Genomic DNA, 24,129 nt, shown 5'->3' with positions numbered 1-24,129 from the left:
TGTTTCTGGTGTTTGTTACTATTGACTATCATATCTGGTTTGCAGTTGCTGAGGGGACAATGGGGTTTGGCAGCCTAACTCATTTACTATTCATGTATTTTATGAGAGAGCTACTCTCCCAGATCCTATGGAAGTTATCACAGAACTATTGATGTTTTCTGCCTTTTCTACCTAAATACCAACATCAAAGCCCTGGTAATTCTTGGGGCATACTGACTTCTAATAGAAATATGTCTTATGGCAGATGAACATGAGATGAGAACCTCCACTTTTGTCAGTCTTTGTATAGGAGCATAAAAAAAAGTGAAATGGGCTATATCTCAGTGTAAGAGTTGTTTCCTGGTATGTTCAAGGGAAGTTTAATCCACAGCTGTGGTACAAAACAACAACAACAACAAAAAGACCTAAGCATAAAAATTCTCTGCCTACAAAATCATAGTGCTCTGTTCATTAATACCATGAAGACAAAATGAGGCTCTATGCTCAGATATTTCATTCTCAATTAGACTTGATTTTTATATGGTCAGATATAAGCATTTTCTGGACAACATGACCCTTTATTTTCCCTTTAATACATTAGCTATTTACTCAGGCTTATGAACACAACACTTCAAATTATCAAAGTCACAGCTTAGCAAGACATTGCATGATCCTCTCCATCCCTGCTCCCCACGGGTAACAGGCCACCAGCTAGAGATTTAGATCAAAGTTATATATATTTTTTTAGTCCATAAATTTGTCCATAAATTCCTCATGACCCTCCAGTTTCAGCCTGCTGAGTATGAGGCATGAGCCACCACACCTACCTAGGGAGTCCACTTTCGAGCTCTTAGAAAAATATTGAAAGTCATTCCAAAAGTCCTCAAAGGCATGGAAGACGGTCTTTTACTGCATAAAGGAGAAACCCAAAAAGAATGAAAGTGTCGTACTGCAGATTACCTGTGCTTTTGCAACAAGATTAGAGTAACTCAGATTCTTGACTCCTTAAATGTTTTCCCTAGTTATAAGCTCTTTAACTGCAGTTGCTTAGCATGTTTTGGCCTTTTAGTCCCATGGGTAACTCAGCCTTTTAATAGGTGACATATGAGCTGTTCTCCTTTTTAGAGAAATTTTGTTTTATATCCCTAACCCAAGCTTGGGACAAGATTACATACACAAATATCTCCAGAGATTCAAAGGTTGTATACCTAGGCAAAGTCAGGATTGGCAAAATTTGTGGGCTGAGAAGATGGCTCACTGGGTAAAACATTTGTTTTGTTGGCATAGTGACCTGAATTCAGATCCTCAGAGCCCACATAAATCCAGACATATAGTGTTGGCATCTGTAATCCCACTGTGTTTCTAGTGAGAAGTGAGTTGAATACAAGAGAGTCTCAAAGCTAGCAGCCTAGCTAGTATGGCAAATGCAGCTGCAAACAAGCTGCAAACATCAAGAAAGACCTTGCTGCAAGCAAGGTGGAAAGTGGAACCAACAATAGAGGTTGTCCAAAGGTTGTCCTCAAGTGCCATTTGCTGAGAACCATGTCATTTGTGTGTCCACACAAACTGATCATAATACACATCTATCTCTCTCTCAAACACACAATTTAAAATAGGAGTGATGGGCTGCAGAGATAGCTCAGCAGTTAAGGCATTTGCTTGCAGACCCAAAGGAACCAGCTTCAATTTCCCAGGACCTATATAAAGCCAGATACATGAGGTGGTGCATACTCTGGAGTTTGTTTGCAGTGGCTAGGGGCTGTATCTAACCTCCAATTAGTAAATAAAATACTAACACAATAATCGTGGTAAAATGCATAAAATGAGTTCCATTAAAAAATACATTCTGCTCTTACTGCTAGCCTGACAACCGGCCCCAGATTGAGGGTGAAAGACATGTAGAATAATCAAAACCTAAGAAAACAGAAATCCAGAGGTTACAAATAACACTAAAACAGACTTCCAACAGGCCTATCATGGCTCAGGGAATATCTCAGATGAAGGGGTGGAAATATTGTAGGAGGCACAGAGCAGGTAGGAATAGCCAGAGCATCACTCCCCTTCAACCACATGGGAACTTCATAATCCCATAGTGATTACCATAACCCCTTTAAGAAGGGCCCCCAGGGTAACCCGAGTTGGGACAAGGAGATAATAATACATAACTTGTTATATTACAGATATATATTTTTTTTAATGTTCACATTCAGATTCTAAAATCTCTGTTGTCAATCAAGGCCATCCACAAACAACAAGGTGCACCCCTGATGCAGAGGGCGCATAGGAGAGCACTTCCAGTTTTGCCCCTAGGGTGGAAATGGGCAGTTCCTTCTAGAACAGTAGAGGTCCAGAGAACAAAATTAGACCTGTTTTGAATGACCTGGGCTGTATGTACAAAGCAAAGCATGATATTTTTAGGGTTGTAAAATGCTCCCTCAGGGACCAGCTTTCATCCACCCAGTCTCCGCCAACACTACACCAGAAAACAGCTGCATATTTCATCAACTCCATAAGGGAAATGCTGCTGCAGCCTGCAGCCACCCTGGGAGAAACGTTAACAGATAAACCAAATCATGGGCAAACCCACCATACATACCAAACAACCAGAGCCATGACATCCTGGAGTTCAGGAATTACATAAATTGCCCACTGGGAAGAAAGCCTTAATCTCCACCCCTCCCCTGAAATCCACAGACAGCTGTGCAAGTCTCTGTACATTTGTGAAATGCTGAACACTTTTGATCTTAGAACCCACTTGATTTCCTAATCAGGTTCCAAGTGAGGGGAGCCAGTTAGAGATGTATGCAATTCTCCCAGTGTGCGTCTTTGATTCATGCGCTAATTACGTCGATCCTTTCGGAGAGTACAGCCACGGAGCTGGGTCCTCCTTGATTAATGCTGGCAGAGCGCCAGGCAGCGCGCAGCGCAGCCAAGAGCGGCTCAGCATCTCCAGTCCCAGCTGAGAGTATAGTCCCATTATCTCCCAGCTGCCTAAGCAATCCATAAGGGCCTGTTCTACGTGGATGATCAGTGTAGTGGAAGTAGGAACTTGCTGAGAGCTGAAATCCCTGTTTGATTTGCACATGTAAGGCGAAAACTGGGACATTTTCCTTTACAGTCTGTAAGTACCAGGTACCTCCCCCCCACCCCTTTTCTCCCTTCAGCTCCATGTGAATGTGACTTTGCAAGCTGCATTTCATTTTCTGTTCCATTGCTTCTTGTTGAATCAAGCTGGTGAGACAGAGTGTTATCTGTATAGAGCTTGCTAGGTCTGTCAGATCTCTTATATAATTGATTCATTCAAGGAAATAAGGGGGCCTTTCGAAGTGCTTTTACAGGAGCTAAAAATTAGTGGCTTGGTTTACGACTTTAAAACACGGTTGCATTACCTGGGTTGCCCATAGTGGTTGGGTATGTATTTATCTTCTTCTCTACCCCTGGCCACCGAAAGGAAAATATAATTACGATCAATGTATATGTTAGGAGGTCATTTTACATGTATGTGTGTATAATAGTAGCAGGTCTCGGTGTTTCCAGACTTTAAGACAGTTTATTTCACTACTCTCTACTGCCACTAATAAATGCACAAACAGGAAAGTTTCACTTTTTTTTCCTTCAGTTTGAAGTATTTATAAACTTTGTAAAAGAAGGGGAAAGGGTGACCCATGCATATGTACTTATAGACTACATAATTTTTCTTTTATTCTATGAGACAGTATTTAAAAATAAGAAATTGTGTTTAGCTCAACATTGCTTTTGAATGCACTGCTATTTAGGAGTTGATGTGAATTGAAGAAACAAAAACACCCTACTTCATTATAGTTCCATATATCTTTATGTATCCTTGAGTACAAGATATCAAATTAGTGTTTATTATGCATGCAAGATTAATTGATCATATGATGCCATTAGAATTTAATATTGTTAATAGTGTTTGCATGGGAGCTTTCAAATGAGCAATGACTCTGTGAAATTAGAGATTGTTATCACCATGGAAAGGGAATCTGTGGATTTTTTTTTTTTTTCCTGCCTAAAGTTCCCACTTATATGTAAATTATACTTTTCTTCCTGGATTGAAAGTGAAACAATTGAGCTAAAAAAAAAATGGTAAATTTAGAATTTGAATGAAAATCTTGAACCATTTGAACCAATGGCCAGAGTTCTCTTATGCCAAAGTGATTTTAAAGACATTCACAGCTGAGAGCAGAATTACACTGCCCACACTGGATTTGTGACCATGGAGCCTATAATTTTTAGAGAGGAAATACAGTTTCTTGGACACAGTTTAAGTCTCAAAGCAGAGAGAAACTGCAGACTGTGAAGTACGGAAGCATCTCACAGAGTATGTTCTCATTAGATTCTGTTGAAGGGAAGAAGAAGATAGAGAAGTCTCAAAATAGATAGTGGTCTCCTTGAGCACAGGTATTCTCAGAGCTTGAGGTTTGGAGGGGAACAACACACCAGTAAGCAGCGCTGAGCTTCTGGTGAGATGAGAGAACCCTAAAATAGCTGTGGTGCTTCTGGGTAATGAACAATCCCAAGGCTGTTCTGTCTCAGAACTCTAGAACCTGGATAAAAAGTAAGTGTCTTCATGAGTCCACTATAAAAATCTGAAATAGGAGCTATTTGGGTTTGATGATTGCTTTTCATAGAGCATTGAATGGCCTCATGGCTTTCTTCTGAGCTGAGCTGACTTTTGTGTGTGATAACACTGAGGCACCATTAGTTATATTTTAAATAATTGCTTCTTTTTATCTGGATAATGCACAGTATGGTCTTGTTTGAAAAGGATGAAAGAAAAAGAAATAGGGTCAGTTAAGGTCCACTGGTATTTTGGTTTTATTGTCATTACTTTTAAACAATGGCTTGATTTCTGACTACCCAATTTAGTAAATGCTGTGTTATTTTGAATCATACTTTTTATGGTCAGATGAATCCTACTCCAATCTTTTCTGTTTATTTATTTTTGCTGTTGTTGTTTATCTGGTTTACTTTTGGAGGTATATTTTACTCATGCAGTATTTTTGTTTGTTTATTTTTTTCGAGGTAGGGTCTCACTCCAGCTCAGGCTGACCTGGAATTTAACATGTAGTCTCAGGGTGGCCTTGAACTCATGGTGATCCTCTTACCTCTGCCTCCTCAGTGCTGGGATTAAAGGCATGCACCACCATGCCCGGCTTCATGTAGTATTTTTTTTTTTTTCTCTTCAAACATTTGAACATTTCATATCATGTCTTTAGAAGGGGTTGTATATTTTTTGGCAGCTAATTACCACAAAGCTCAGGGAAGTGCTTGTAGGTTATCTGTTATGTTCTTAATAGTTCAGGAATGTTTCCAAAGATTTACTAAACATTGGTAAATGTCCTCCCAGTATTTCATAATCTGAAAAAAAATGTGTGTGGTGGAGGGAGGGGAGCTCATTTGCTCCAGGGGCTGTTTGAGGGTCTGCTGGTTGACAGATGGGGAATCCAGATGGGTATTACATATACCTTATAAGAGGTGCTTTTAAAATGATGGAGATTTGATTGCTCTTCAAAATGAGTTTAAAGTGTTGTAAAAGAGATGAAGGGATGTGTTTTATATTTTATGTGCAGAGGAACTATATCTCTATATGTGTCCACATGTGTGTAAATCTGCCCAGTAGCCTCATAGAAAATATCTGTGCTCTCCCCAGTACAGTACCCACTCAGCTCCTCAAAAGTGTTGATAAAAAGGGGGGGGGGGGGAGTATATGTGAAGCAGAATGTAGCAACCAAGAAATATTTGTATGTTTGATCCCTTGGCCAAGAGGTTCAGAGATCTGGGCACATCATGAAGAGGGCTGTATAACTCCCTGTAGCATTTGTTAAGTTTATAAGCAAGTATTCTTTGCAAAAAATCTCCAGTCTGGCCTCCTTTAACAAACTGGGCCAGATAGTGTGAGGTGAAGTTATGAGAATTATCTCCATAAGTGAAAAGAGAACTTGGTTAAACGAAAAAAATTCGAATTTAAGAAACTTAGCATTTTAGATGAGCCTGGGTATTTATTTTCCAGCTACATCCAACCCAGGTTATCTCTGGTAGCAGGGGGACGTTGGATGAATCCTGTTTACCTCACTTTGGACCCTCTAGCAAGGTGCTTTGCTTCTCTCTGCATGTATCCACATGTAAATTGCTGGATAATCTCCAAGATCCTTTGTTAGGAAATACTGTGATCTCAGAATATCTTTTTCTAACTGCTCACTCCAAGAAAACCTTTCAAATGTCCTAAGAGTAAGTGACATGTTTTGATTGTCAGGTTAAATGAAATAGTAATGTTGCTCCAGGCTCTGTGTCCAAGTACAGAGATTGCATAGGCTTCTGCTACTCTTTCCAGCTCTTTCCTTCTTCCCTTCCTTCCTTGGTCCTTGTCTGACTTTCTCGTGTCTCTACCTCCTTCCCTACACTATCCCCAGTTCCTCTCTTCCATTGTCTCTGACTATTCCCTTTTCACAGTGAGGTATTCACAAGTCAGGGCACAGTCACTTGCCTGCCCTTTGCGTAACCTTTTGGTTGGTTATCTTTCCTTGGGCAAATTCTCTGAGATGTAAATTGTAAACTGGTATATTGTTCTGTTCTTCATTGCATGTTTCTAGTTTGGGGTTAGGGTTAGGGTGTTTACAGAGGGACCTTAAAAGTTCTGAATGTGTATATCTGTGTATATAGATCACTAACTTTGTTTTGAATAATAGAATTCTTGATATCAGTTTCTATTTTTTAAAACAATGACTGAAAAGAATACATTCTAATATGTTACACTAACCATATTTGCTTGTAAAATTAGATTTAATTAGATTTTATAATAGGAGAGGTCATTTCTATATGGCTAGATATTAAATATCTTAAATTTCAATTAAAAGGGGAACTAACTAAAGGATTTTATTTTCCCCAAGAAATTATCTTTTTACATATGGGGAAAGATTAACTATCTCATTAGGAAACAGATACCTGATAACATAGTCACATAAGCAACTTTTTTTGAATTTAAGCATGATAAGAAAAAAAATGCTTAGGAGAAAATGTGTTGTGATCAATTTCTTCTAATCCCACAATTTATTTAATGCTAGATAAGTCTCTTAGTTAAAATGGACAGGGGATGAGATTACAAGACCCATTAATGTTTCTCAGAGCTTCCTGATACATTCAAAATAATCTATGAATAAACAATTAGAATGCCCTTGCTGTAAATACTTTGAAAAGCTAAATTAATTTCAGAAGTTATATTTGTAGTACAAGGATTCTAGTATTTCAGTTTCTTTCAATATTGGTTGAAATAGTCTATGTATTGGCTGGGTGGCACTGGAATGACACAAAATAATGTGGGATAAAGCCTTACTGAACTGCTGACATGATGTTTCTGTGGTGGTGGTTTGGTTTTTTTTTTTTTTTTTTTTTTTTAAATAACTCAAGAGTATCCTACAATGGATGCTAAGTGGCCATTTGAAGACAATAATAGCAAGGGTGGGTCACTCTTCTCCAGATCCAGCTAGTGTTGTGATAGCTTTTAAGTGTTCACTGGAATACTCATTTTCCTCTACTTTTGCCATTAGCGTATCTCTGCATGTGGTTTACTGTGCTGCAGTTTGAATATCATACCAGTATTGCTCCTTACTGAATTTGTCCACTGCATTTGGTGTTTTGCATGCAGAATATAAAGTTAATTTTCTAAATCTCATAAAAGTGGGTAGACATCCAGCCTTTTAAGGAAGGCAGCAGGTCTATAATAAGTTGAATCGGTACTATGAGGTCATCCATCTGTTTTATAGGTGTTCATCCTTCTGCGAACAAAGTGAATTTGTATTCATGGACTATTTCCATGCAAAAGTATATAATGGTGACAGATAGCATCTGATGATCTGTGGCTTTCAAATTCTTGATTATAACAAGAGCAAGCAGCTATAGGGCCATGCATTTGGTTGTTAAAACAGTACATGTGATGACTTGAGATGCTTGATTCACTTTGTTAATAGCTCCCTTGTTTTTTTTTTGGGGGGGGGAGGAGTGTTTTACAATGTAGTTAAGAAAGTAAAGACAGTTGTAAACTAGACCTAGCTATGGCTTTTGGATTTATATATGCTTTCACGTGGTTTTGTCTCTAGTTTAAAGAAGAGATCTTGAATCTGAACATGAAATTCTTCTGTTGTTTTGAAGGGAAAAATGAGTTGATTTAATACTGTAAGCACTACATCTGGAGAAGCTGCAAAGGAATTGTGCTTCTTACAGTTAGATATAAAATGCAGAGCTACATATTCATCCTAAAGCTATGACAGAATATAGAGAAGCTGATGGTGCCAGCCAGTAGATTTAAGACTTGTCAGAAATTTGAGCACCCTGAAAGTCAGAAAAAAAACCAAACATGTAAATATGGTAGTAGGAGAATGAGTTCAGTGTGATTGAAAGTTCTGTGGCTTCATGCTACAAATGAAAATTGCGGTGAAAGAGGGAAAAATGCCAAATATAAGGGCAGCAAGACTCATTCCAAGAGCTGGCATTGTTAAATTACTGTGTGCCTGATTAAGAAATCTGGATCAATGAAGAGATGCAGAGTAAAAGAAATGCTTTTGGCTCTTGACTTTTGCTGGCTGATAATCTTCAATAATATAGTTATTGTAAATGAAGTGAGTATTGTGGCAGCAGATTCATATTTGCTTAATTTACTAAGGATCCCTAGAGAAATGTGTGGGGATATTCTATGTATTTGGTAGCTGTTGGTAAGAAAGTATTGGTGGAAATTGTGAGTGCTTGCTCGCTTGCTTTCTCTCATATATATGGGCTGCTAATAAGTCAACTTTATCCTTTTCTTAGTCGTTATGTTTCTGATATACTACCCTATATATATATTTTATCACAAATGGTCCTAGGAGCTTGTATGAAAAGACTGATTCCCTGGAGCCTTATTTCAGTAAAGCACTTCAACTGCCCAGGAAGTAAATTTAACATTCTCAATGTAGAGAAAAGTAATATTATAGCACCATAATACTGAAGGACTCTTGTAGTCATTTTGGCTTATTCTTCCTTACCAACCATCCTGTTAGAAATATTATGTTCATGCCTCCCAAGTATTGAATAAGTAGCATTGTCTATTGGATTGAATATGCAGTGCTATCTGCTGGACATGGACATCTACATGAGTCATGCAGACATTTTCAAGAATGTGATCTCCAAGCTGATGAGAATTCAGTCTGTGCTCATGTGCCTTTCTGATTGGTAAAGCTGCTCACACATAGGCATAATGCCTGACTTCGGAGGTGAAAAACAACAAAAACAAAAACAGAAACAAGAAAACATATCCCAGAAGAAAACAAGGCATGTGTTCAAACATGGTCCCTGGCATTTTTATGATGTCTGTGTAAAGTGTGAAACTAATCATTTAAGGTGTGTGACTCTGGTTTCCCTCTAACTGCCTGCAGTGTGCTTAGGGAGAATAGCAACAGATTGAAAGTGACACAGTCCTTCCCTAGAGTCCCCTCTCCTCTGCCTTTCCCTGAAGGTATCCTCTAGGGTGTTCAGTTGATTGCTGTTGTTAACCTCTCTTGTAGTATTATAGTTCTTCTTTAAATTATCATTTGTTGCATGTAAGTATATTAAAGAAATATGAAAGATTTAAAATGAGTTGAATTATTAGGAAGACTATTATGTAGGCTAACAGCTATAAGTATGTACATCTAAGAAAATATATTTTCCATAGTAATACTGATTGTCAAGGATTGTAAATAAATGGTACATTGGTGATAGTCATATTTTTAAAACATTTATTTATTTTATTTTATTGAGAGATGGAGAGGAGGGGAATGGACATGCCAGGGCCTTCAGCTGCTACAAAGTAACTCCAGAATTATGCATCACCTTGTGCATCTGGTTTATGTGGGTCCTGGGGAATTGAACCTGGATCCTTTGGCTGCTAAGCCACTCCTCCAGCTTTGTTTTTGAATTTCATACTTTTAAACAAATATTTTATATAACATGAACACTGATCAAGATGCTCATGAGAGATAAGAACTGAAGTATTCTACTTGAGACACATTCTTGTTTTTTGTGTATGACAGTCTTCAATTTCAAAATATTCTGATCAAGGCATGTTTGACAGTCTGGCTGGGGCTCAGAAAATTACTCTAAAGTATCTATTTTAGTAAACTTTGGGCTTCAGGTGGGGAAAAATGTGAAATTAATTTCTCAGGGGAATGTTTGATAAGTTTAGTTAATACCCAGATAAATATTTTAATAAATATATTCAAAAAATGTCTATGCACTCTTGTGCACACACACGCTCACATTCTCTCTCTCTGTGCATACATACACACACACACACACACACACACATATGTAATCTCACACATGATTTTATATACATAGCTCAAAGTAAAGAATTGACCCAGAATGTAAACTTAAAAAAAAAATGTTGGTGAATTGATTTGAAAAGAATTCTTGGATATAGCAGATCTTGAAACTGTACTTAGTTTCTTTGCCTGAGTCTCAGAATTAAATGGATATAACCTAAATAGACATTCAAAACATGTACATGGGAGATGTCATAGGAAAATGAAGACCCCAAAATTGGCAAAACATAGGGTTCGTATATTAAGTAGGCATGAAAGAAATTGTGGAAGATTTTGCAAAATATGTAGGAAAACTATAAGCAGATTGCTTCAGCACTGTGTGTTATATAGCATTTGCAGGGGCTTTGTACCCCGTCCGTATTGCTAAGAATTTTTTTTTTTCCAGTTTAACCTCAATATCTTTCACCATAAGTGTTTGATCTTAGACTTTTAACATTTATAAAGGAAAGTCGTGTTATCTTTGTGCAGCACTGTTTTTTTTGTTGTTGTTTGTTTGGTTGGTTTTTTGTTTTTTAACTTTAGGAAGGAATGAACCATGGGCCTTGTAAGATAGAAGCAAAGAAACAGAAAATGAAATAATGATCCATGTCAGTTTCTCATCTTGTTCTTGTTGCCTGGTTTGTTTGTCTGTTTTTTGTTTGTTTGGATTGGTTTGGTTTTGGTTTTGGTTTGTATTTTAGGAATGAAGCTGAAGGTGCTTCCTGATTAGGCTGACTCAACTAGAATGGAATTTCTAGTTGGCAGAGAAAACCTGTCTTTGTAAGGGCTCGAAATCAGTCTGGTTATGTAGCACTTAGTATAGCTGACTCTATTTTCTTTTGTGCTGGTCTGTGGGAGCCTAGTACAAGAGCTCAATTAAAAGCAGTGCTGTCTCACATTTCCTGTTAAATATTCCAGAATGACATATTTTGAGATATTATCATCTGGAACATTTCAAAGATGACCCTGCCAGAGGTTATGTGTTGAATGTTGACACCCCAGATGATGTCTGAGCAGTGACCTAGCTTCTTAGAATTTTAAATCTGACTCTAAGTGGCTATATTGTCTTGTCAGGTCATATTCTGACAAGACCAGAAACCTATTCAAAACAAAATTGGCATCTTCTTGTGTCTAAGAATGGAACCTTGGATATCCAGGTCCCTATATACTCTTTTCTGGCTAAGAGAGCCACTCTTAAATTCTTTTAAATGCAATTTTTTAAATTTGTTAAATAAAAACACAAGAAAATACCTTATGTATTCAAACCAAGTCTGTGGATGCAACGAAATGTTGAGTACATTTCCCCACAAGAAAAAAAAAAAAAAAAAAAAAACACCTTCAAGTCATATTACCCTTTAGTTGTTACCTCAGTAAAGCCACAAGTACTGTTTGGGAAAGCAAGAAACAGAACACACACGCACACACGTCTGTATTGAAGTACCTCTTGCCCGTAGCATTGAATATGTTTTGTTGTTGTTGCTGTTTTGTTATTGTTGTTCTGTAGTCCTGTTAAATTTTTGAGCCCATATGTACTTTTGTGCTAGAGGTACAGTTTTTCACGATTCCATTATTACATTAATTGGCCATATAGTTCAAATAGCTAACATGGTTGAATTTAAAACTTAAGACACAGTTGAACTAATACAATTACAAATTCTCCCAGACTAAGCATGACTTCAAAGAACTTTTGTTTAAAATATTCGAGCTAAATTGAATTTTCTTGTCATTTCTGATGTGCTATAAACAGATTATGTTTGACTCTCTGGGGAAAAAAATGCTAGATTCATGATTTCAATACCCATGTATTCCATTAATCCGGTCCTCACCCTAGACTGATGTGGCTTAAAAAAGATTCATCCAAACAGGTTAAGGTTGGACTCACAAGTTTTCAATCATTTTTCTCCGAGGCAGTCTCACTTTTTCTTTGTGGTGTTTCTCAAGTAGGGTCTCACTCTAACCTTAGCCCAAGCTAATCTAGAATTCACCCTGTAGCCCCAAGCTGGCCTTGAACTCACAGTGATCTTCCCACCTCAACCTGGGACTAAAGGTAGAAGTCATCATACCAGGGCCAAGATGTTATCTCATTGCAGGATTTATGAGGTTATACTTCACTAACCTGCAGGTTTTGTTAAAACGGGGGTGGGGGAGAAAAAAAAAAAGGATAATTTAATACAAATTCCATGTTCCAAAACTTTCTACATTTTTTTTTTAGTGCAAGATTTACTTTATTGCTGAGGCCTTTAAGAACTATCATGAAATTGTAACAAAAACCAGTCTTTTCAACTATCACATAATTTCCAACTTTGCCATATTTTTCACATTCCTCCTTTGTTTCAACATCCAAGTCTTCATCTCCGTCTCCAGCACGAACTGGGTTCCTCAGCAGCAGCGCTTTCGTAGGACACTTCAGCTTTTCAGTTCGTGGATTTGAATCCGACTTCTTGGGGGCGTCCCGAGCGAGACTCGCCTTCCCTGTGGAGTCGTCACCCAGGCGGAGGGCGCGGGTCTTCTGCTCTGGCACGTGCTCGGCGCCTGCTCGGGTCTGCCCGGACCCTGGCCTTACGGGAAGCCAGACTGCTGCATGATCTTGGGTGCCACCGTGCCACCCAGGGTCGCCAGGAAAGAGTTGCTGGGCTCTGCTGGAGATCCTGGTCTATCCAGGTCCTGCATACTGGCAGGGGATAGCAGGCTTAGAATAGAAGACTGTGGTGGAGGTCTTCAGTCTTCTTCATAAGGGAAATCACGGGGCAGCTCCTTGTCTTTGTCTACCAGAGATGAAGGTGGAGCGACCGCAGTTCCTCCCATACTTTTTTTTTTTTTTCCTTCTGTCGCTCATATCTCATCTTCATCATCAGAATCTGGGTCTGTTGGCCTTGAAAATCCGCTAGCTTCATGCCTGCCTTTATGGCTTTATTTCTGTTCTGTTTCCTTCTGTCTTTCCAGCTCCCGCTGCCTCTGTTGCTCTTCTCTTTGGAACTTCTCATAATCATTAGGACACATAGCATTCTATTCATCAGCTAAGGGAAGCAGAACTTCCCCTGCAGAAAAGCCGCCGGGAAAGGCGTACTTGTGGGGGGGTGTCCACAATCTGCAGGTCATCTGAGGAGTCACCTTGCTTTAGGTCAATGACTGAGGCAAGGATTGCACTCTGTTTTGTCCTTTGTCTCTTTGCCTGAGTGAGAGCAGCATTCTTCACCTGCATCTGAGACTGCAGGAGCTAGAAGATTTTAGACCAGCCTTCAGTTTTGGGGTCACTGTTTACCCCTCCCAGGTCATCGCACGGGGACAGCTTTTCTGTTTAATGCAGACCTCCCGGTAGTGGAAGCCCGCCCACCGCTGGAGCTCACCAGGGCTGCACTGACCCTCCCACTCTTGAATTTTCTGTCAGATTCTGTGCACATTCCTTAGAACTAAACCTCTACTGAAAGTAAGAGAACCCAAGTCAGAGGCTTACAAAAATCAGATTGAAAAAATAAAGTATGTGAGGTTGACCAGTAGCAAGATAAAAATTAATCTGTAGCTTCTATTCTTAACAATGTCAAAATGTCTATACTAAATGTAGCTGCTATATAGGATTTACAGTATATTGCTGGCACCTCTTACAAATTATAAACATTGCCATTTATTATTTAAAGTTTCAAACCCCAATTCACTCCGCAAATCCATATACATGTAGTCTTTAACCTCTTTTCTAGTTACTGGGGAGATCTCTCACTGATTAGGTAGAAAACATAGGGGTTACACTGTAAAGTGGCATTAATTCCAATTAAAAGAGTTAAGTGGCATTAACAATCTATTTAGTGAACATTTAGAGAGAAACCGAAAGGGAGATTGAAGTAAGGAATGTTGGGATACCTATACAACATTTTCACACCATAATGGATCTTGTTTACTGTCAATTCATTGTGCTCAAATTTAAGAACCCAAATTTCGCAAATACTATTATGTACTTTACACAGAATTCAATAAATCTATTTTGTAATTCCTGAATTATTCAGTTTATTAAACTATAACTGCAGTTACAAATCTTACTAACATTTAATATTTAAATACAAATGAAACCTGAAAATTGTCACTCATGAGCAGTGGTGTTGAAAAGGATGACATGGCTGGCTATGCTAGTGGGCGCCTTTAATCCCAGCACTCTGGAGGCAGAGGTAGGAGAATCACTTTGAGTTCAAGGTCACCCTTAGACCAACTGGTGAATTTCAGGTCAGCCTCAGCTAGAGTGAAATCCTACCTCAAAAGAACAAACAAAAATCAAAGGATAAAAGTGGACATTTTTCCTTTTATTTCTCATATATCTATTGGTACCTAGGAACTAATGGTACAAATAGAGTAAAATCTTCACACAATTTTATTACATTTGAGAGACAGAAATGATGATTTAATTTCCCAATCTTTTGGCCAAGGGCACATCTTAAATTGTGTTTACTTTTCAACAGACATTTTAGAAGGTGTATCTGATGGAGAGTCTTAGAGTAAATGCCGTGGTGTTTAACCATAATCTTTTTCCATGTTCCTGTCCAGTGAATGGTAGGCAGCCCATTACCAGGATCTCTGGCCTTTATTCATATATATATATATATATATATATATATATATATATATATATATACACACATATATATATATATATATATGTATGTATACACATACATATACATACACACATATATATATATATACACACATATATATGATATTCATATATATATGATGATATATATATGATTTTATATATATATATGATTTTATATATATATATATATATATATATATATATATATATATATATCATATAGAATCATAATGACCAAAAACATAAGCCAAACATCTGATCTCCCTTATTAAACATGTGCATTCTAACCTGTATCGGGGAATGAAGAGCAAGGACACTGTTGCACAGACACTCTGAAGCTCCATAGTGGTTTTTTTTTTTTTCTCATTTTGCCACTGTTTTTACTGTTGACAGTTTCTTTCAGATAAACACACATGTATTATCCAAGTTGATCCCATACATGCCATAGGATGTCTAGAAGACGAAACATTTTTCCAGATATTTTTGCGGACTTCAAATGATTCAGATGTAAAATGGTCAAGTTATTGGAGCATAGTGTTTGTGGGGGAGTTTGGATGTAGGCCTTGGTGCTACAAAGAACATTTTTTAACCATCTGCTTCCTGAACAAATTCTGATTCTCCCTGGCCAACAACTTACTAAGTGATGTTTTGTTCACCTTAAATGATCAAGTGGACCAAGCTGAGTCTTCGAAAGTCATGTATAACTTTTTAAATATGGGGACAGCCTTCCCTCCCTTTGTTATGGTCTTAAGTAGAGTTAAATTAGCATGTAGGGAAATAGTCTGAGCTTTTTGGAACAAGATGTTTTACAACTGAAAGTATTATTACTATTAAAGATAATAATTTAAAAGTAAATATTACATCTACTGAGCTCAAAGGAGCTTTTAGTATACCATTTTTGTTTCAATGTGTAAAAAGAAAATTGGTATTACAATGCATGATGTCTGTCTGCCTAGTAATTCCTTTCCCCCAAGTCTATTGATTTTTATCTCCCTTCTAACTTCCCTTTGGTAGCTCACAACCTTACCTAAGTATTGAAGAAGAATCAAGAAGATGACAGATTTGTCTTTTGCCCCTAACAGCTAAGTGCTGAGCACTGTGGAATGATTAAATCCATCACTTTCTGATGCATTTTATTGTTCAGAAGCACCAAAGCTGTACTGTATACAGCTAAAGGCTATTGGTTCTGTGTATTGGTAAACTTACCCTGATCATGATTTAAATAACTAGTGAGAAAGATGATGGGTTCTCTTTGGAACCTATAGGCTCAGTAAGCTTCCAAGTTTGCACCATAATGAATTACAGGGTGTTCAAGGTTTTATTTCATTCTTGGGAAAGCAAGTCACCTACGAATATCATTGGATTCATTCTGCACACAGCCTGCCTTTGAGCCTAAGTGTGTATATGTGTGTGCATGTACAACAACTTGAGATTATATAAATATATATTAAGCCATCTTTCTATATAACCATATGCTAATTTATATGTACGTGTAGGTGATGTGTATATTAATGACAATTCTGAGAAATTCATTATCAGGCAAGCTGTCATTGTAAAAGTACCATAGAAATATACATACACAAACTAAGATCATGATCTTATAGGATCATTATAATATATATTATCCTTGACTTAAACTGTCCAAATGGTGACTGATGGTATATGGTTGTGTGTACACAGATGAATATTTTATATATATGTATGTGTGTGTACGTATATATGTATGTACATATATATATGCATACATACATACACATACATGGATATAGATTTGGAGATACACATATTAGGCACATGCAAGGCACTGCACAAGTGCAAGGCCCATTGTATTACCTATAAGCACATACAAGTTATAGATTTTCATCATCTAGAAAACTGACCTTATGCAAAACCCTGCATACTTCAAACTGATGTAGTACTTTAAAAAAATTTAAGCTAGACATGGTGGTGCACATCATTAATCACAGTACGTGGGAGGCAGAGGTAGGAGAATTTCTATGAATTCAAGAGCAGCCTGAGACTCCATAGTAAATTCCATATCAGCCAGGATTAGAAAAAGACCTTACCACCAAAATCAAACAACCAAACAAAAAAGATTTATATTCACTATTAATAAGGTGCTTGTCTTTTCCACAGAGACTCTACTAAGTGATGTCATCCAACAGATAATTGATTTAGAATATCTTGTAACCTTACATTAAAAGGGTTTAGCATAGCTCTCATATGAAAAATCTGACATTTTGATATTTGACTTGAAATTAATTGAACAATACAAGTGTTTTGTCCCACATTTCTCAAGCTAATGTGATGTAATTGCTGTTAGCAATAAGAAATGTATTTTTACAAATGCCCAAGTTTCCACACATCAGCTAGAGACACAGATAGAAAAGTGCTTCACACACAGTCCTTGTAACGGTACAGGTTCTGACTCAGTATGACCAGGGCAGTGTTAACATCCTATATGATGTCAGTTTTGATTGCCTGCAGATAACACTGGAGTGATGATGGTAGAAACAAGCTGAATTTCTAATTCAGCCCACAGTGACTTTTTAAAGTATGCTCACATTTCTTGTTCATCCTTATCTCACTTTATTGTCATTTGAAATCAGAAAAGAAAATGTATTAGACTGACAATTCTATCAACTTGTCAACTAACTCAGTTTGCATTATAACACCTCATATCCCCAGTCTCTGTTTTCTGTCCTACACTGATCTGATACATCTTGACCCTGACATGCATATCTACAGCTTAGTTATTCAAAGGCATGTGAAGTAAAAGACTTTGAATGATTTAGCTTTAACAGATGTTTTCTCCATTATCAGGGAAACTGAGGTATATGTTAGAGACAGAGCTGTTATGCTCCAAATGGAATATTCTGGAGTATTATGAAAGCTACTGTGTTTATTTTTCTTTTATCATGTGGTTTATGAACATGAAGTGTTTGCTTTTCTAATACATGCACTATCTAGGTTTCCACACTGCTGATTTCCCCTTAGGAACATTGCATATTATATTTCCATGGCTGGTGACAACTCTTGAGAGTGAAGCAGACCTTTCTTCTTCTTTTAAACTTTCCTCCATTTGTGACATGATGACAGCTGCCATGGGAATGGGGAAAGATAGAGCAATTTTTCAGAGTCCATCAAATGAAGGAGTTTTCAATGCTAGAACTTAATGAAAGTTGCTTCATTGTGACATGTGTCAGAGTGTTTGGTGATGTAAGTGTAGAAGGATCTTTTCTGAAAGATTTATGCCTCAAGTCTAGATTTGAGCAGAAAGGATATGACCTTGGCTTTGAACTTACAAAGGTTACTCCCTGTAATAAAATCCAGAGTCAGTATGAAGAGGTTTTTGGATCAGAAAGGAGACAGAGAGTAAACAATAGCAAAGAGATTTGGAGAGGAGCAAATACCATACCAACATACACCCTTTCAACTCATCCAGTATTCTCATAGAGCAGGGAAGGTGTGTATTTAGGTGGTCACCCCTCTGTACATGAACATTGAGATGGTTGATTTGTTTCAGATTTCACCAGAATGACATTTTGCAAAACAACTACTAAGTAGGTCATTTATTTTTATTTAAATGTGCTTAGGAAGCCCACTATGAATATGTATACTATGGAGAGAGGAGCAGTGAGAGAGGAATTGGGAAATACTGATCAATGAGGGAATATAATTAACATTCTATAGGTTGCAAGAATCTAGACAAAGAAGTTTAATAATTTTCACCTGAATGAATAACACATATGATGACATGATATATATTTCACCCAAATGAAACATTGTAAAATATAAGTACCACATGACTCCCAGTTCATAAGTACAGATTTTGCTTTATATATTTATCCAAGAATAAATTTAAGTTTTAAAATAGAGAAAATTGAAATCTTCAATCAAATTTTTTGAAGTAACATTATTGAGTTATGATTCTTATAATAAAAACTAATACATTTAATGTAGAATTCAATATTTTAGTAAATTTTAGAAAATATACTATGTAGTCTTATATAACCAGCTTAGCTTTCTGCTTCAAGTCCCTTTATATAGCATAATTGCTCCAGTCCTTTCTAGAGCCCAGTAGCATTTCATGTAATGAATATGCAAAGTATTTTTTTTATCCATTTCTCTTTTGGTGCACATTTGTTTAAGATATGTCTGGCTATTACAAATAATGCCCTTATGAGTGTTCTTGTGTGGGCTTGTTTAGTTGCATTCTGAGGAGTGAAATTGCTAGGTCTATATTAAATAGTTGTAATGAATATGTGTTTAATTTTTAACAACCCCCAAACAGTATATAGGTATAAACAATACTATTTTAAAAGCCTATTAAAGGACTGGAGAGAATACTTTGCAGTTAAGGCACTTGCCTGCAATGCCTAAGGACCCATGTTCAACTCTCCAGATCCCACATTAGCCAGATGCACAAAGATGGGGCAAGTGCAAGGCCACCCATGACCACTAGGTGGCACAAGCTGTCTGGAGTTCGATTGCAGTGGCTGAGGTTGTGGCATACCAATTCTCTATCTCTCCTCTCTGTCTCTCTCTTGCTGACTGTGTAAAATAATAATTAAAAAATGAAAGAAAAGAAGAAAAGTCTACTAAATAAGCTGTTCGAACTTGATTATTTTTTTCTTATCTGAATCAAGAACCCATGTCTTCCATGGGGTGTGTGGTGTGTGTGCCTGTATGTATGTATGTACGCATGCATGTGGTTGTACTGTGTGCAGCTACATGTGTGTACATGTGTATGTGCACATGTGCATGTGTAGACCAATGTTTGATGTCAGGAGGTATCTTCTGCCTCATCTTTATTTTCCTGAGTCTCTCAGAGTCTCTCACTTGAGCCCAGAGTTTCCAGGTAGAGCTAGTCTAGCCAGCCAGCAGCCTAGAGGATTCCTGTCTCTGCTCTCACTGGCTGGCATTCCAGTAAGCATTTCCATGCTGCTGGGGATTCCTGTTTGGGTTCCCACATGCAGGCACCAAGTATTTTTGCCAAGGAGTTATCTCCCCTGCCCCACTATGTGTTCCATTGTTTCAGTTGCTATAAAATAAGTGTCTCCTCATTCCTTGGGTATTCTCCTCAGTTCTGATAGCATGGACATACTCCCGCAATGCACAAATAAGAGTAATATGCTAAAGATTTGAGTATTTCTTCTATAAAATGTGAAAGTCAAGTATATGTACCTTAAGTAAGAGGTGTCTACAGAATAGTTTACTTAGGACAACAGGACAAACATCTAATTTGACCCCAGCTCGAACTTTGTGAGGTTTAAAATATCTGAATTGCAGCCAGGCGTGGTGGTGCACACATTTAATCCCAGCACTTGGGAGGCATAGGTAGGAGGATCATCATGAGTTCAAGGCCACCCTGAGACAACATAGTGAATTCGAGGTCAGCCTGGACTAGAGGGAAACTTTACCTAAAAAAGAAAACAAAAACAAAACCAAAAAGTCTGAATTGCAAGATGAGAAATTGTGGATGAACTTGTCAACCAGTCTGCAAAATCCAAAAATTGAATATCCAAAAAGACATGTGGATTATATTTTTACATCCCTGAAGGTGCCAGTTACCATAATAAAATTTAGACTGTATCCATATTGTAATTATCTATATTGTGTATGACTATGATGGGTTAGATCAGAACACCTAGCAGACATGGCTATCTTAATACACTGGGGATAGGGAAGTGATGCGTGAAATATACTTCATGGAAGGTTGTATGGATTGCTGATGATTACTTCTCCTGTGGATTTTATGTTTTGCTAGGATTCTTAGGAGACTTCCTTTCTCCAATTGAAATTAAGTTATCGAAAAGATATAAACATGTTCATACTCACAAAGTAAATATATAGTGAGGTTTTTTCCCAAATTCATTCATCTAGACATGACTCAAGAAAGGTACAGTGAAAATATTGAGTGAAGTTTTAAAAAGGTTTTGTCTATTTTTATTTACTTATTTGAGAGTGACAGACAGAGAGAGAGGCAGATCGAGAGAGAGAGAGAGAGAGAATGGGCATGCCAGGGCCTTCAGCCACTGCAAACAAACTCCAGATGCATGTGCCCCCTTGTGCATCTGGCTAACATGGGTCCTGGGAAATGGAGTCCCCAACTGGGGTCCTTAGGCTTCACAGGCAAGTGCTTAGCCACCAAGCCATCTGTCCAGCCCTTGAGTGAATATTTTTTATATTGTCAGTAAATCTTACTAAACTGAAGACTTTTTCAGTTTGAGTATCTGTGAAAGACAGAAAATAAGTTTTGTTACTCTCCAAAATCAAGTGAGTATTTTATTTAGATACAAATTATTGATAGAACTTTGCTGTGCATTGTATATTACCAACTTATCCTCAGGCATCAAGCACAAAAATACAAGAATTTACCTCATGCAGAATGTGTCACCACTCGTGCCTGTGATTTTCCTTTTGCTGGGATCATGGTTTTCCCATTTAGTAAATGTTATTACCAACAAATATCCAAGCTGAAAAATCAGTGTCAAATACTGGGTTTCAATGATGCATGAAATGTATATGTGGTTATGAAATTGCCAGTGGAGTTAGTAATTAATAATTAATCAATATTATTTTATTATAATGTACAAACACCTACATAAAGTATAGCATTCTGGATTCTCAAAATGAATATTTTCATGACATACCTCATCATATGTCTTGTAATCACTGAAGATTGAATTGGGAACAGACCAAAATAAAATTATGCAATATTTATATTTCCATGAATGTTTACATTCATAATCTCAAATTCTGTTAGAAAGAATACTCTTTCTTAAAACTATGATTTTGAGTATTATCCAGCCCCCATGCCCCTCTCCTGGCTGCTCATTTCTTATACTCTCCTTCTTAGAGTTGAATCTAAGCCTTAAAGATAATCTGGCTCAGTGGCTTGTAGAATTAGGAGAAATACATGGAAGTAAAGTCTACACAGTGCATTGGATACTTCGTGTTTTAAATTTACCATAGAAAGTATGTAAAATTGTTTTCCTAATGTCCTCACTAGAAAATTACTATCAAAATAAAACATTCTTTGCATCTGTTACTATTAAAAGATCATAGTTGATAGAGGAGACAAATAATGAAAATACAAGCTGGAAATGGGGACTTGCTTGTTATCCCAGCACTGAAAATCTTAATGAAGGGAGCTCACAAGTTTCAGAGTAGATTGAGCTTCATATGGAGACATGCATCAGAAAGCTGCCTTATAGTTAGTTATAGGTTTTGAAACATCATCTTTTGCACTTGTGTAACTCACAGAACTGGAATCTAAGAAGAAACCTATTCCATTTTCAAAAAGTTTAAATCACAAAGTATAAGTGAAAGTATGGTAGATAGTCACTGCAGAAAATATTTACATCCCGTAAGTTAACTGCAGCAGTTTTCATGTTCTTTCAGATGCATGATATGGGTAGGTTTATTTTTTTGTCATTTTTTAAAAATTTGTTTATTTGAAAGTGACAGACAGAGAAAGAGGCAGAGAGAGAGAGAGAGAGAGAGAGAGAGAGAGAGAGAGAGAGAAAGAGACTGACTGCACCAGGGCCTCCAGCCACTGCAAATGAATTCCAGACACATGCACCCCCTTGTGCATCTGGCTAACATGGGTCCTGAGAAATCGAGCCTTGAACCAGGGTCCTTAGGCTTCACAGGCAAGTGCTTAACCACCAAGCATCTCTCCAGTCCAATATGGGTAGTTTTATCTTTATGTTGTAAAGTCTAGTTTGTTTGCTTCAGTGGAGTCATGCTATATTACCCAGACTGGCTATGATCAGCTGACTTTAAGCCATTTTCCTGCATCAGCTGCCTGAATAGCTGGAACCTGAGATGTACTCCACTACACCCAATTCTGGTACATTTATCTATTGATGCAGACAATACATCTACTACTGGAGTTTTTTTCTTTTTCTGTGTTAATATTTGCTTAAGTATGCATATGTTCATGGTTTAGGGGATTAGTAAAAGATCTAATATTTCTAAAACACTGGTGGGACTCCTAGTCTTACAAGCACACTGAAATACTAAGAGCAGGATGTATTAAATGTTTGTTTCTTGTAATTTTGGCATGTGTACTCACTATATAGTTCTCTGGGACATGGGTGCTGTTTCCAGTGTTGACTTTCAGTGTGAACTTACACATAGCAAACATATTAAACTTTTCTGTGCTTTAGATCCCCTCTTGGAAAGTAGACAATAAAGATTAGTTCATTATAAGATTGGTTACCCTTCTGGCGTTCTTTCAGGGTGAGTTTGCTTCCAGCTAATGTGGGGGCCCTTGGGGTTGTTGCCATTCCTCAGACACTGTGGAGCAGACACCTGAGTCACTGATCCTGATGTGAACCTTGGATTTCTTGTGATCATTACCTGACTCTAGGCATGGTTATGCATCAGAGGGCCATGACCTCAGAGCCTTGGCCCTGTATCATCTTTTTATGCAAATGTCCTCTAAAGTCTTAATTGGTCCCACTGTTCTTTTTCTGTGTTCTATCACTTAAATAATCTTTAGAATCTACCATTTTGTTCTTGAGGACTGGCAGTAAATATGGAAAAAAAAAAAAGCAAAATTTGTGGTAGTTGTTCTAGAATTTGTTGTGTCTATAATTTGGTGAGAGGGTGTTTTGGTCATAGTATTGAAATGTCTGAAGATTTTTGTATGTTACATGAGAAATGGTGCTGTAGATATTGGAGTGTTACATTAGTTTTTCTCCTTACTAGTAACATGAATGCTGGAAGCGTTGCTTCTGTAGAACACAGTATCTGTACATAAGAATTAGGTGTGGGTGTTGCTTTTGTCCTTTCCAAATCTTTTCCTTAAGAATTGCTCTAAGTCAGATGACTTGCTATTTTTTTAAACTAATTATGTCAGAGTGCCTTTAGGGAGATAGTTGTCAAAAAATGCCTTCCCACCCAGAACTTCAATCAAAAAGAAAAGGTAGATTGATATTGCTGATTACACACTTTCCATACAGTTAATACTTTACTCCCTAGCCTCTTTAGAAACACTCTCAATTCCTTATGATACTTTCTTTTTGATTCTGGAAGTTCTGTTTGTTTTCTCTGTTCCTAAACATGCACCTTTACCTGGTATTTGCCTCCTGTTCGAGTTACAGTTTTGAATTCGAAAATAAGTTTCTTCAGTGTTCCTGCTAAAACAACCAGAGTATGTTCAAGTCTCCCACCCTGCCTTCAATTACAGTCTGATATAGGAAGCTACTGAAACTTCCAATA

General features: G+C 37.4%; 1 protein-coding gene and 1 pseudogene across 10 annotated transcripts in view; one reads left to right on the top strand and one right to left on the bottom strand.

Annotated features, from left to right (window-relative positions):
• Nucleotides 1–24,129, top strand: part of Cntn4 (contactin 4) — a 1,052,004-nt gene that overhangs the window by 435,382 nt on the left and 592,493 nt on the right. Inside the window, exon 1 of one of the 10 annotated variants that reach the window (XM_004651501.2) lies at nucleotides 2,975–3,100. The exons of the other annotated variants lie outside the window; for them this stretch is intronic. The gene's annotated coding sequence lies outside the window, so the exon portion shown is untranslated. Of the gene's footprint in view, nucleotides 1–2,974; nucleotides 3,101–24,129 lie in introns of those variants that run through there. 10 annotated transcript variants of the gene reach the window in all.
• Nucleotides 2,811–23,192, bottom strand: LOC101609236 (annotated as a pseudogene).

Source organism: Jaculus jaculus, chromosome 14 (genome assembly GCF_020740685.1).
Source record: "Jaculus jaculus isolate mJacJac1 chromosome 14, mJacJac1.mat.Y.cur, whole genome shotgun sequence".
NCBI lineage: Eukaryota > Metazoa > Chordata > Mammalia > Rodentia > Dipodidae > Jaculus > Jaculus jaculus.
The sequence above is the reverse complement of the archived record's forward strand: the minus strand, read 5'-3'. Positions and strand labels throughout refer to the sequence as shown.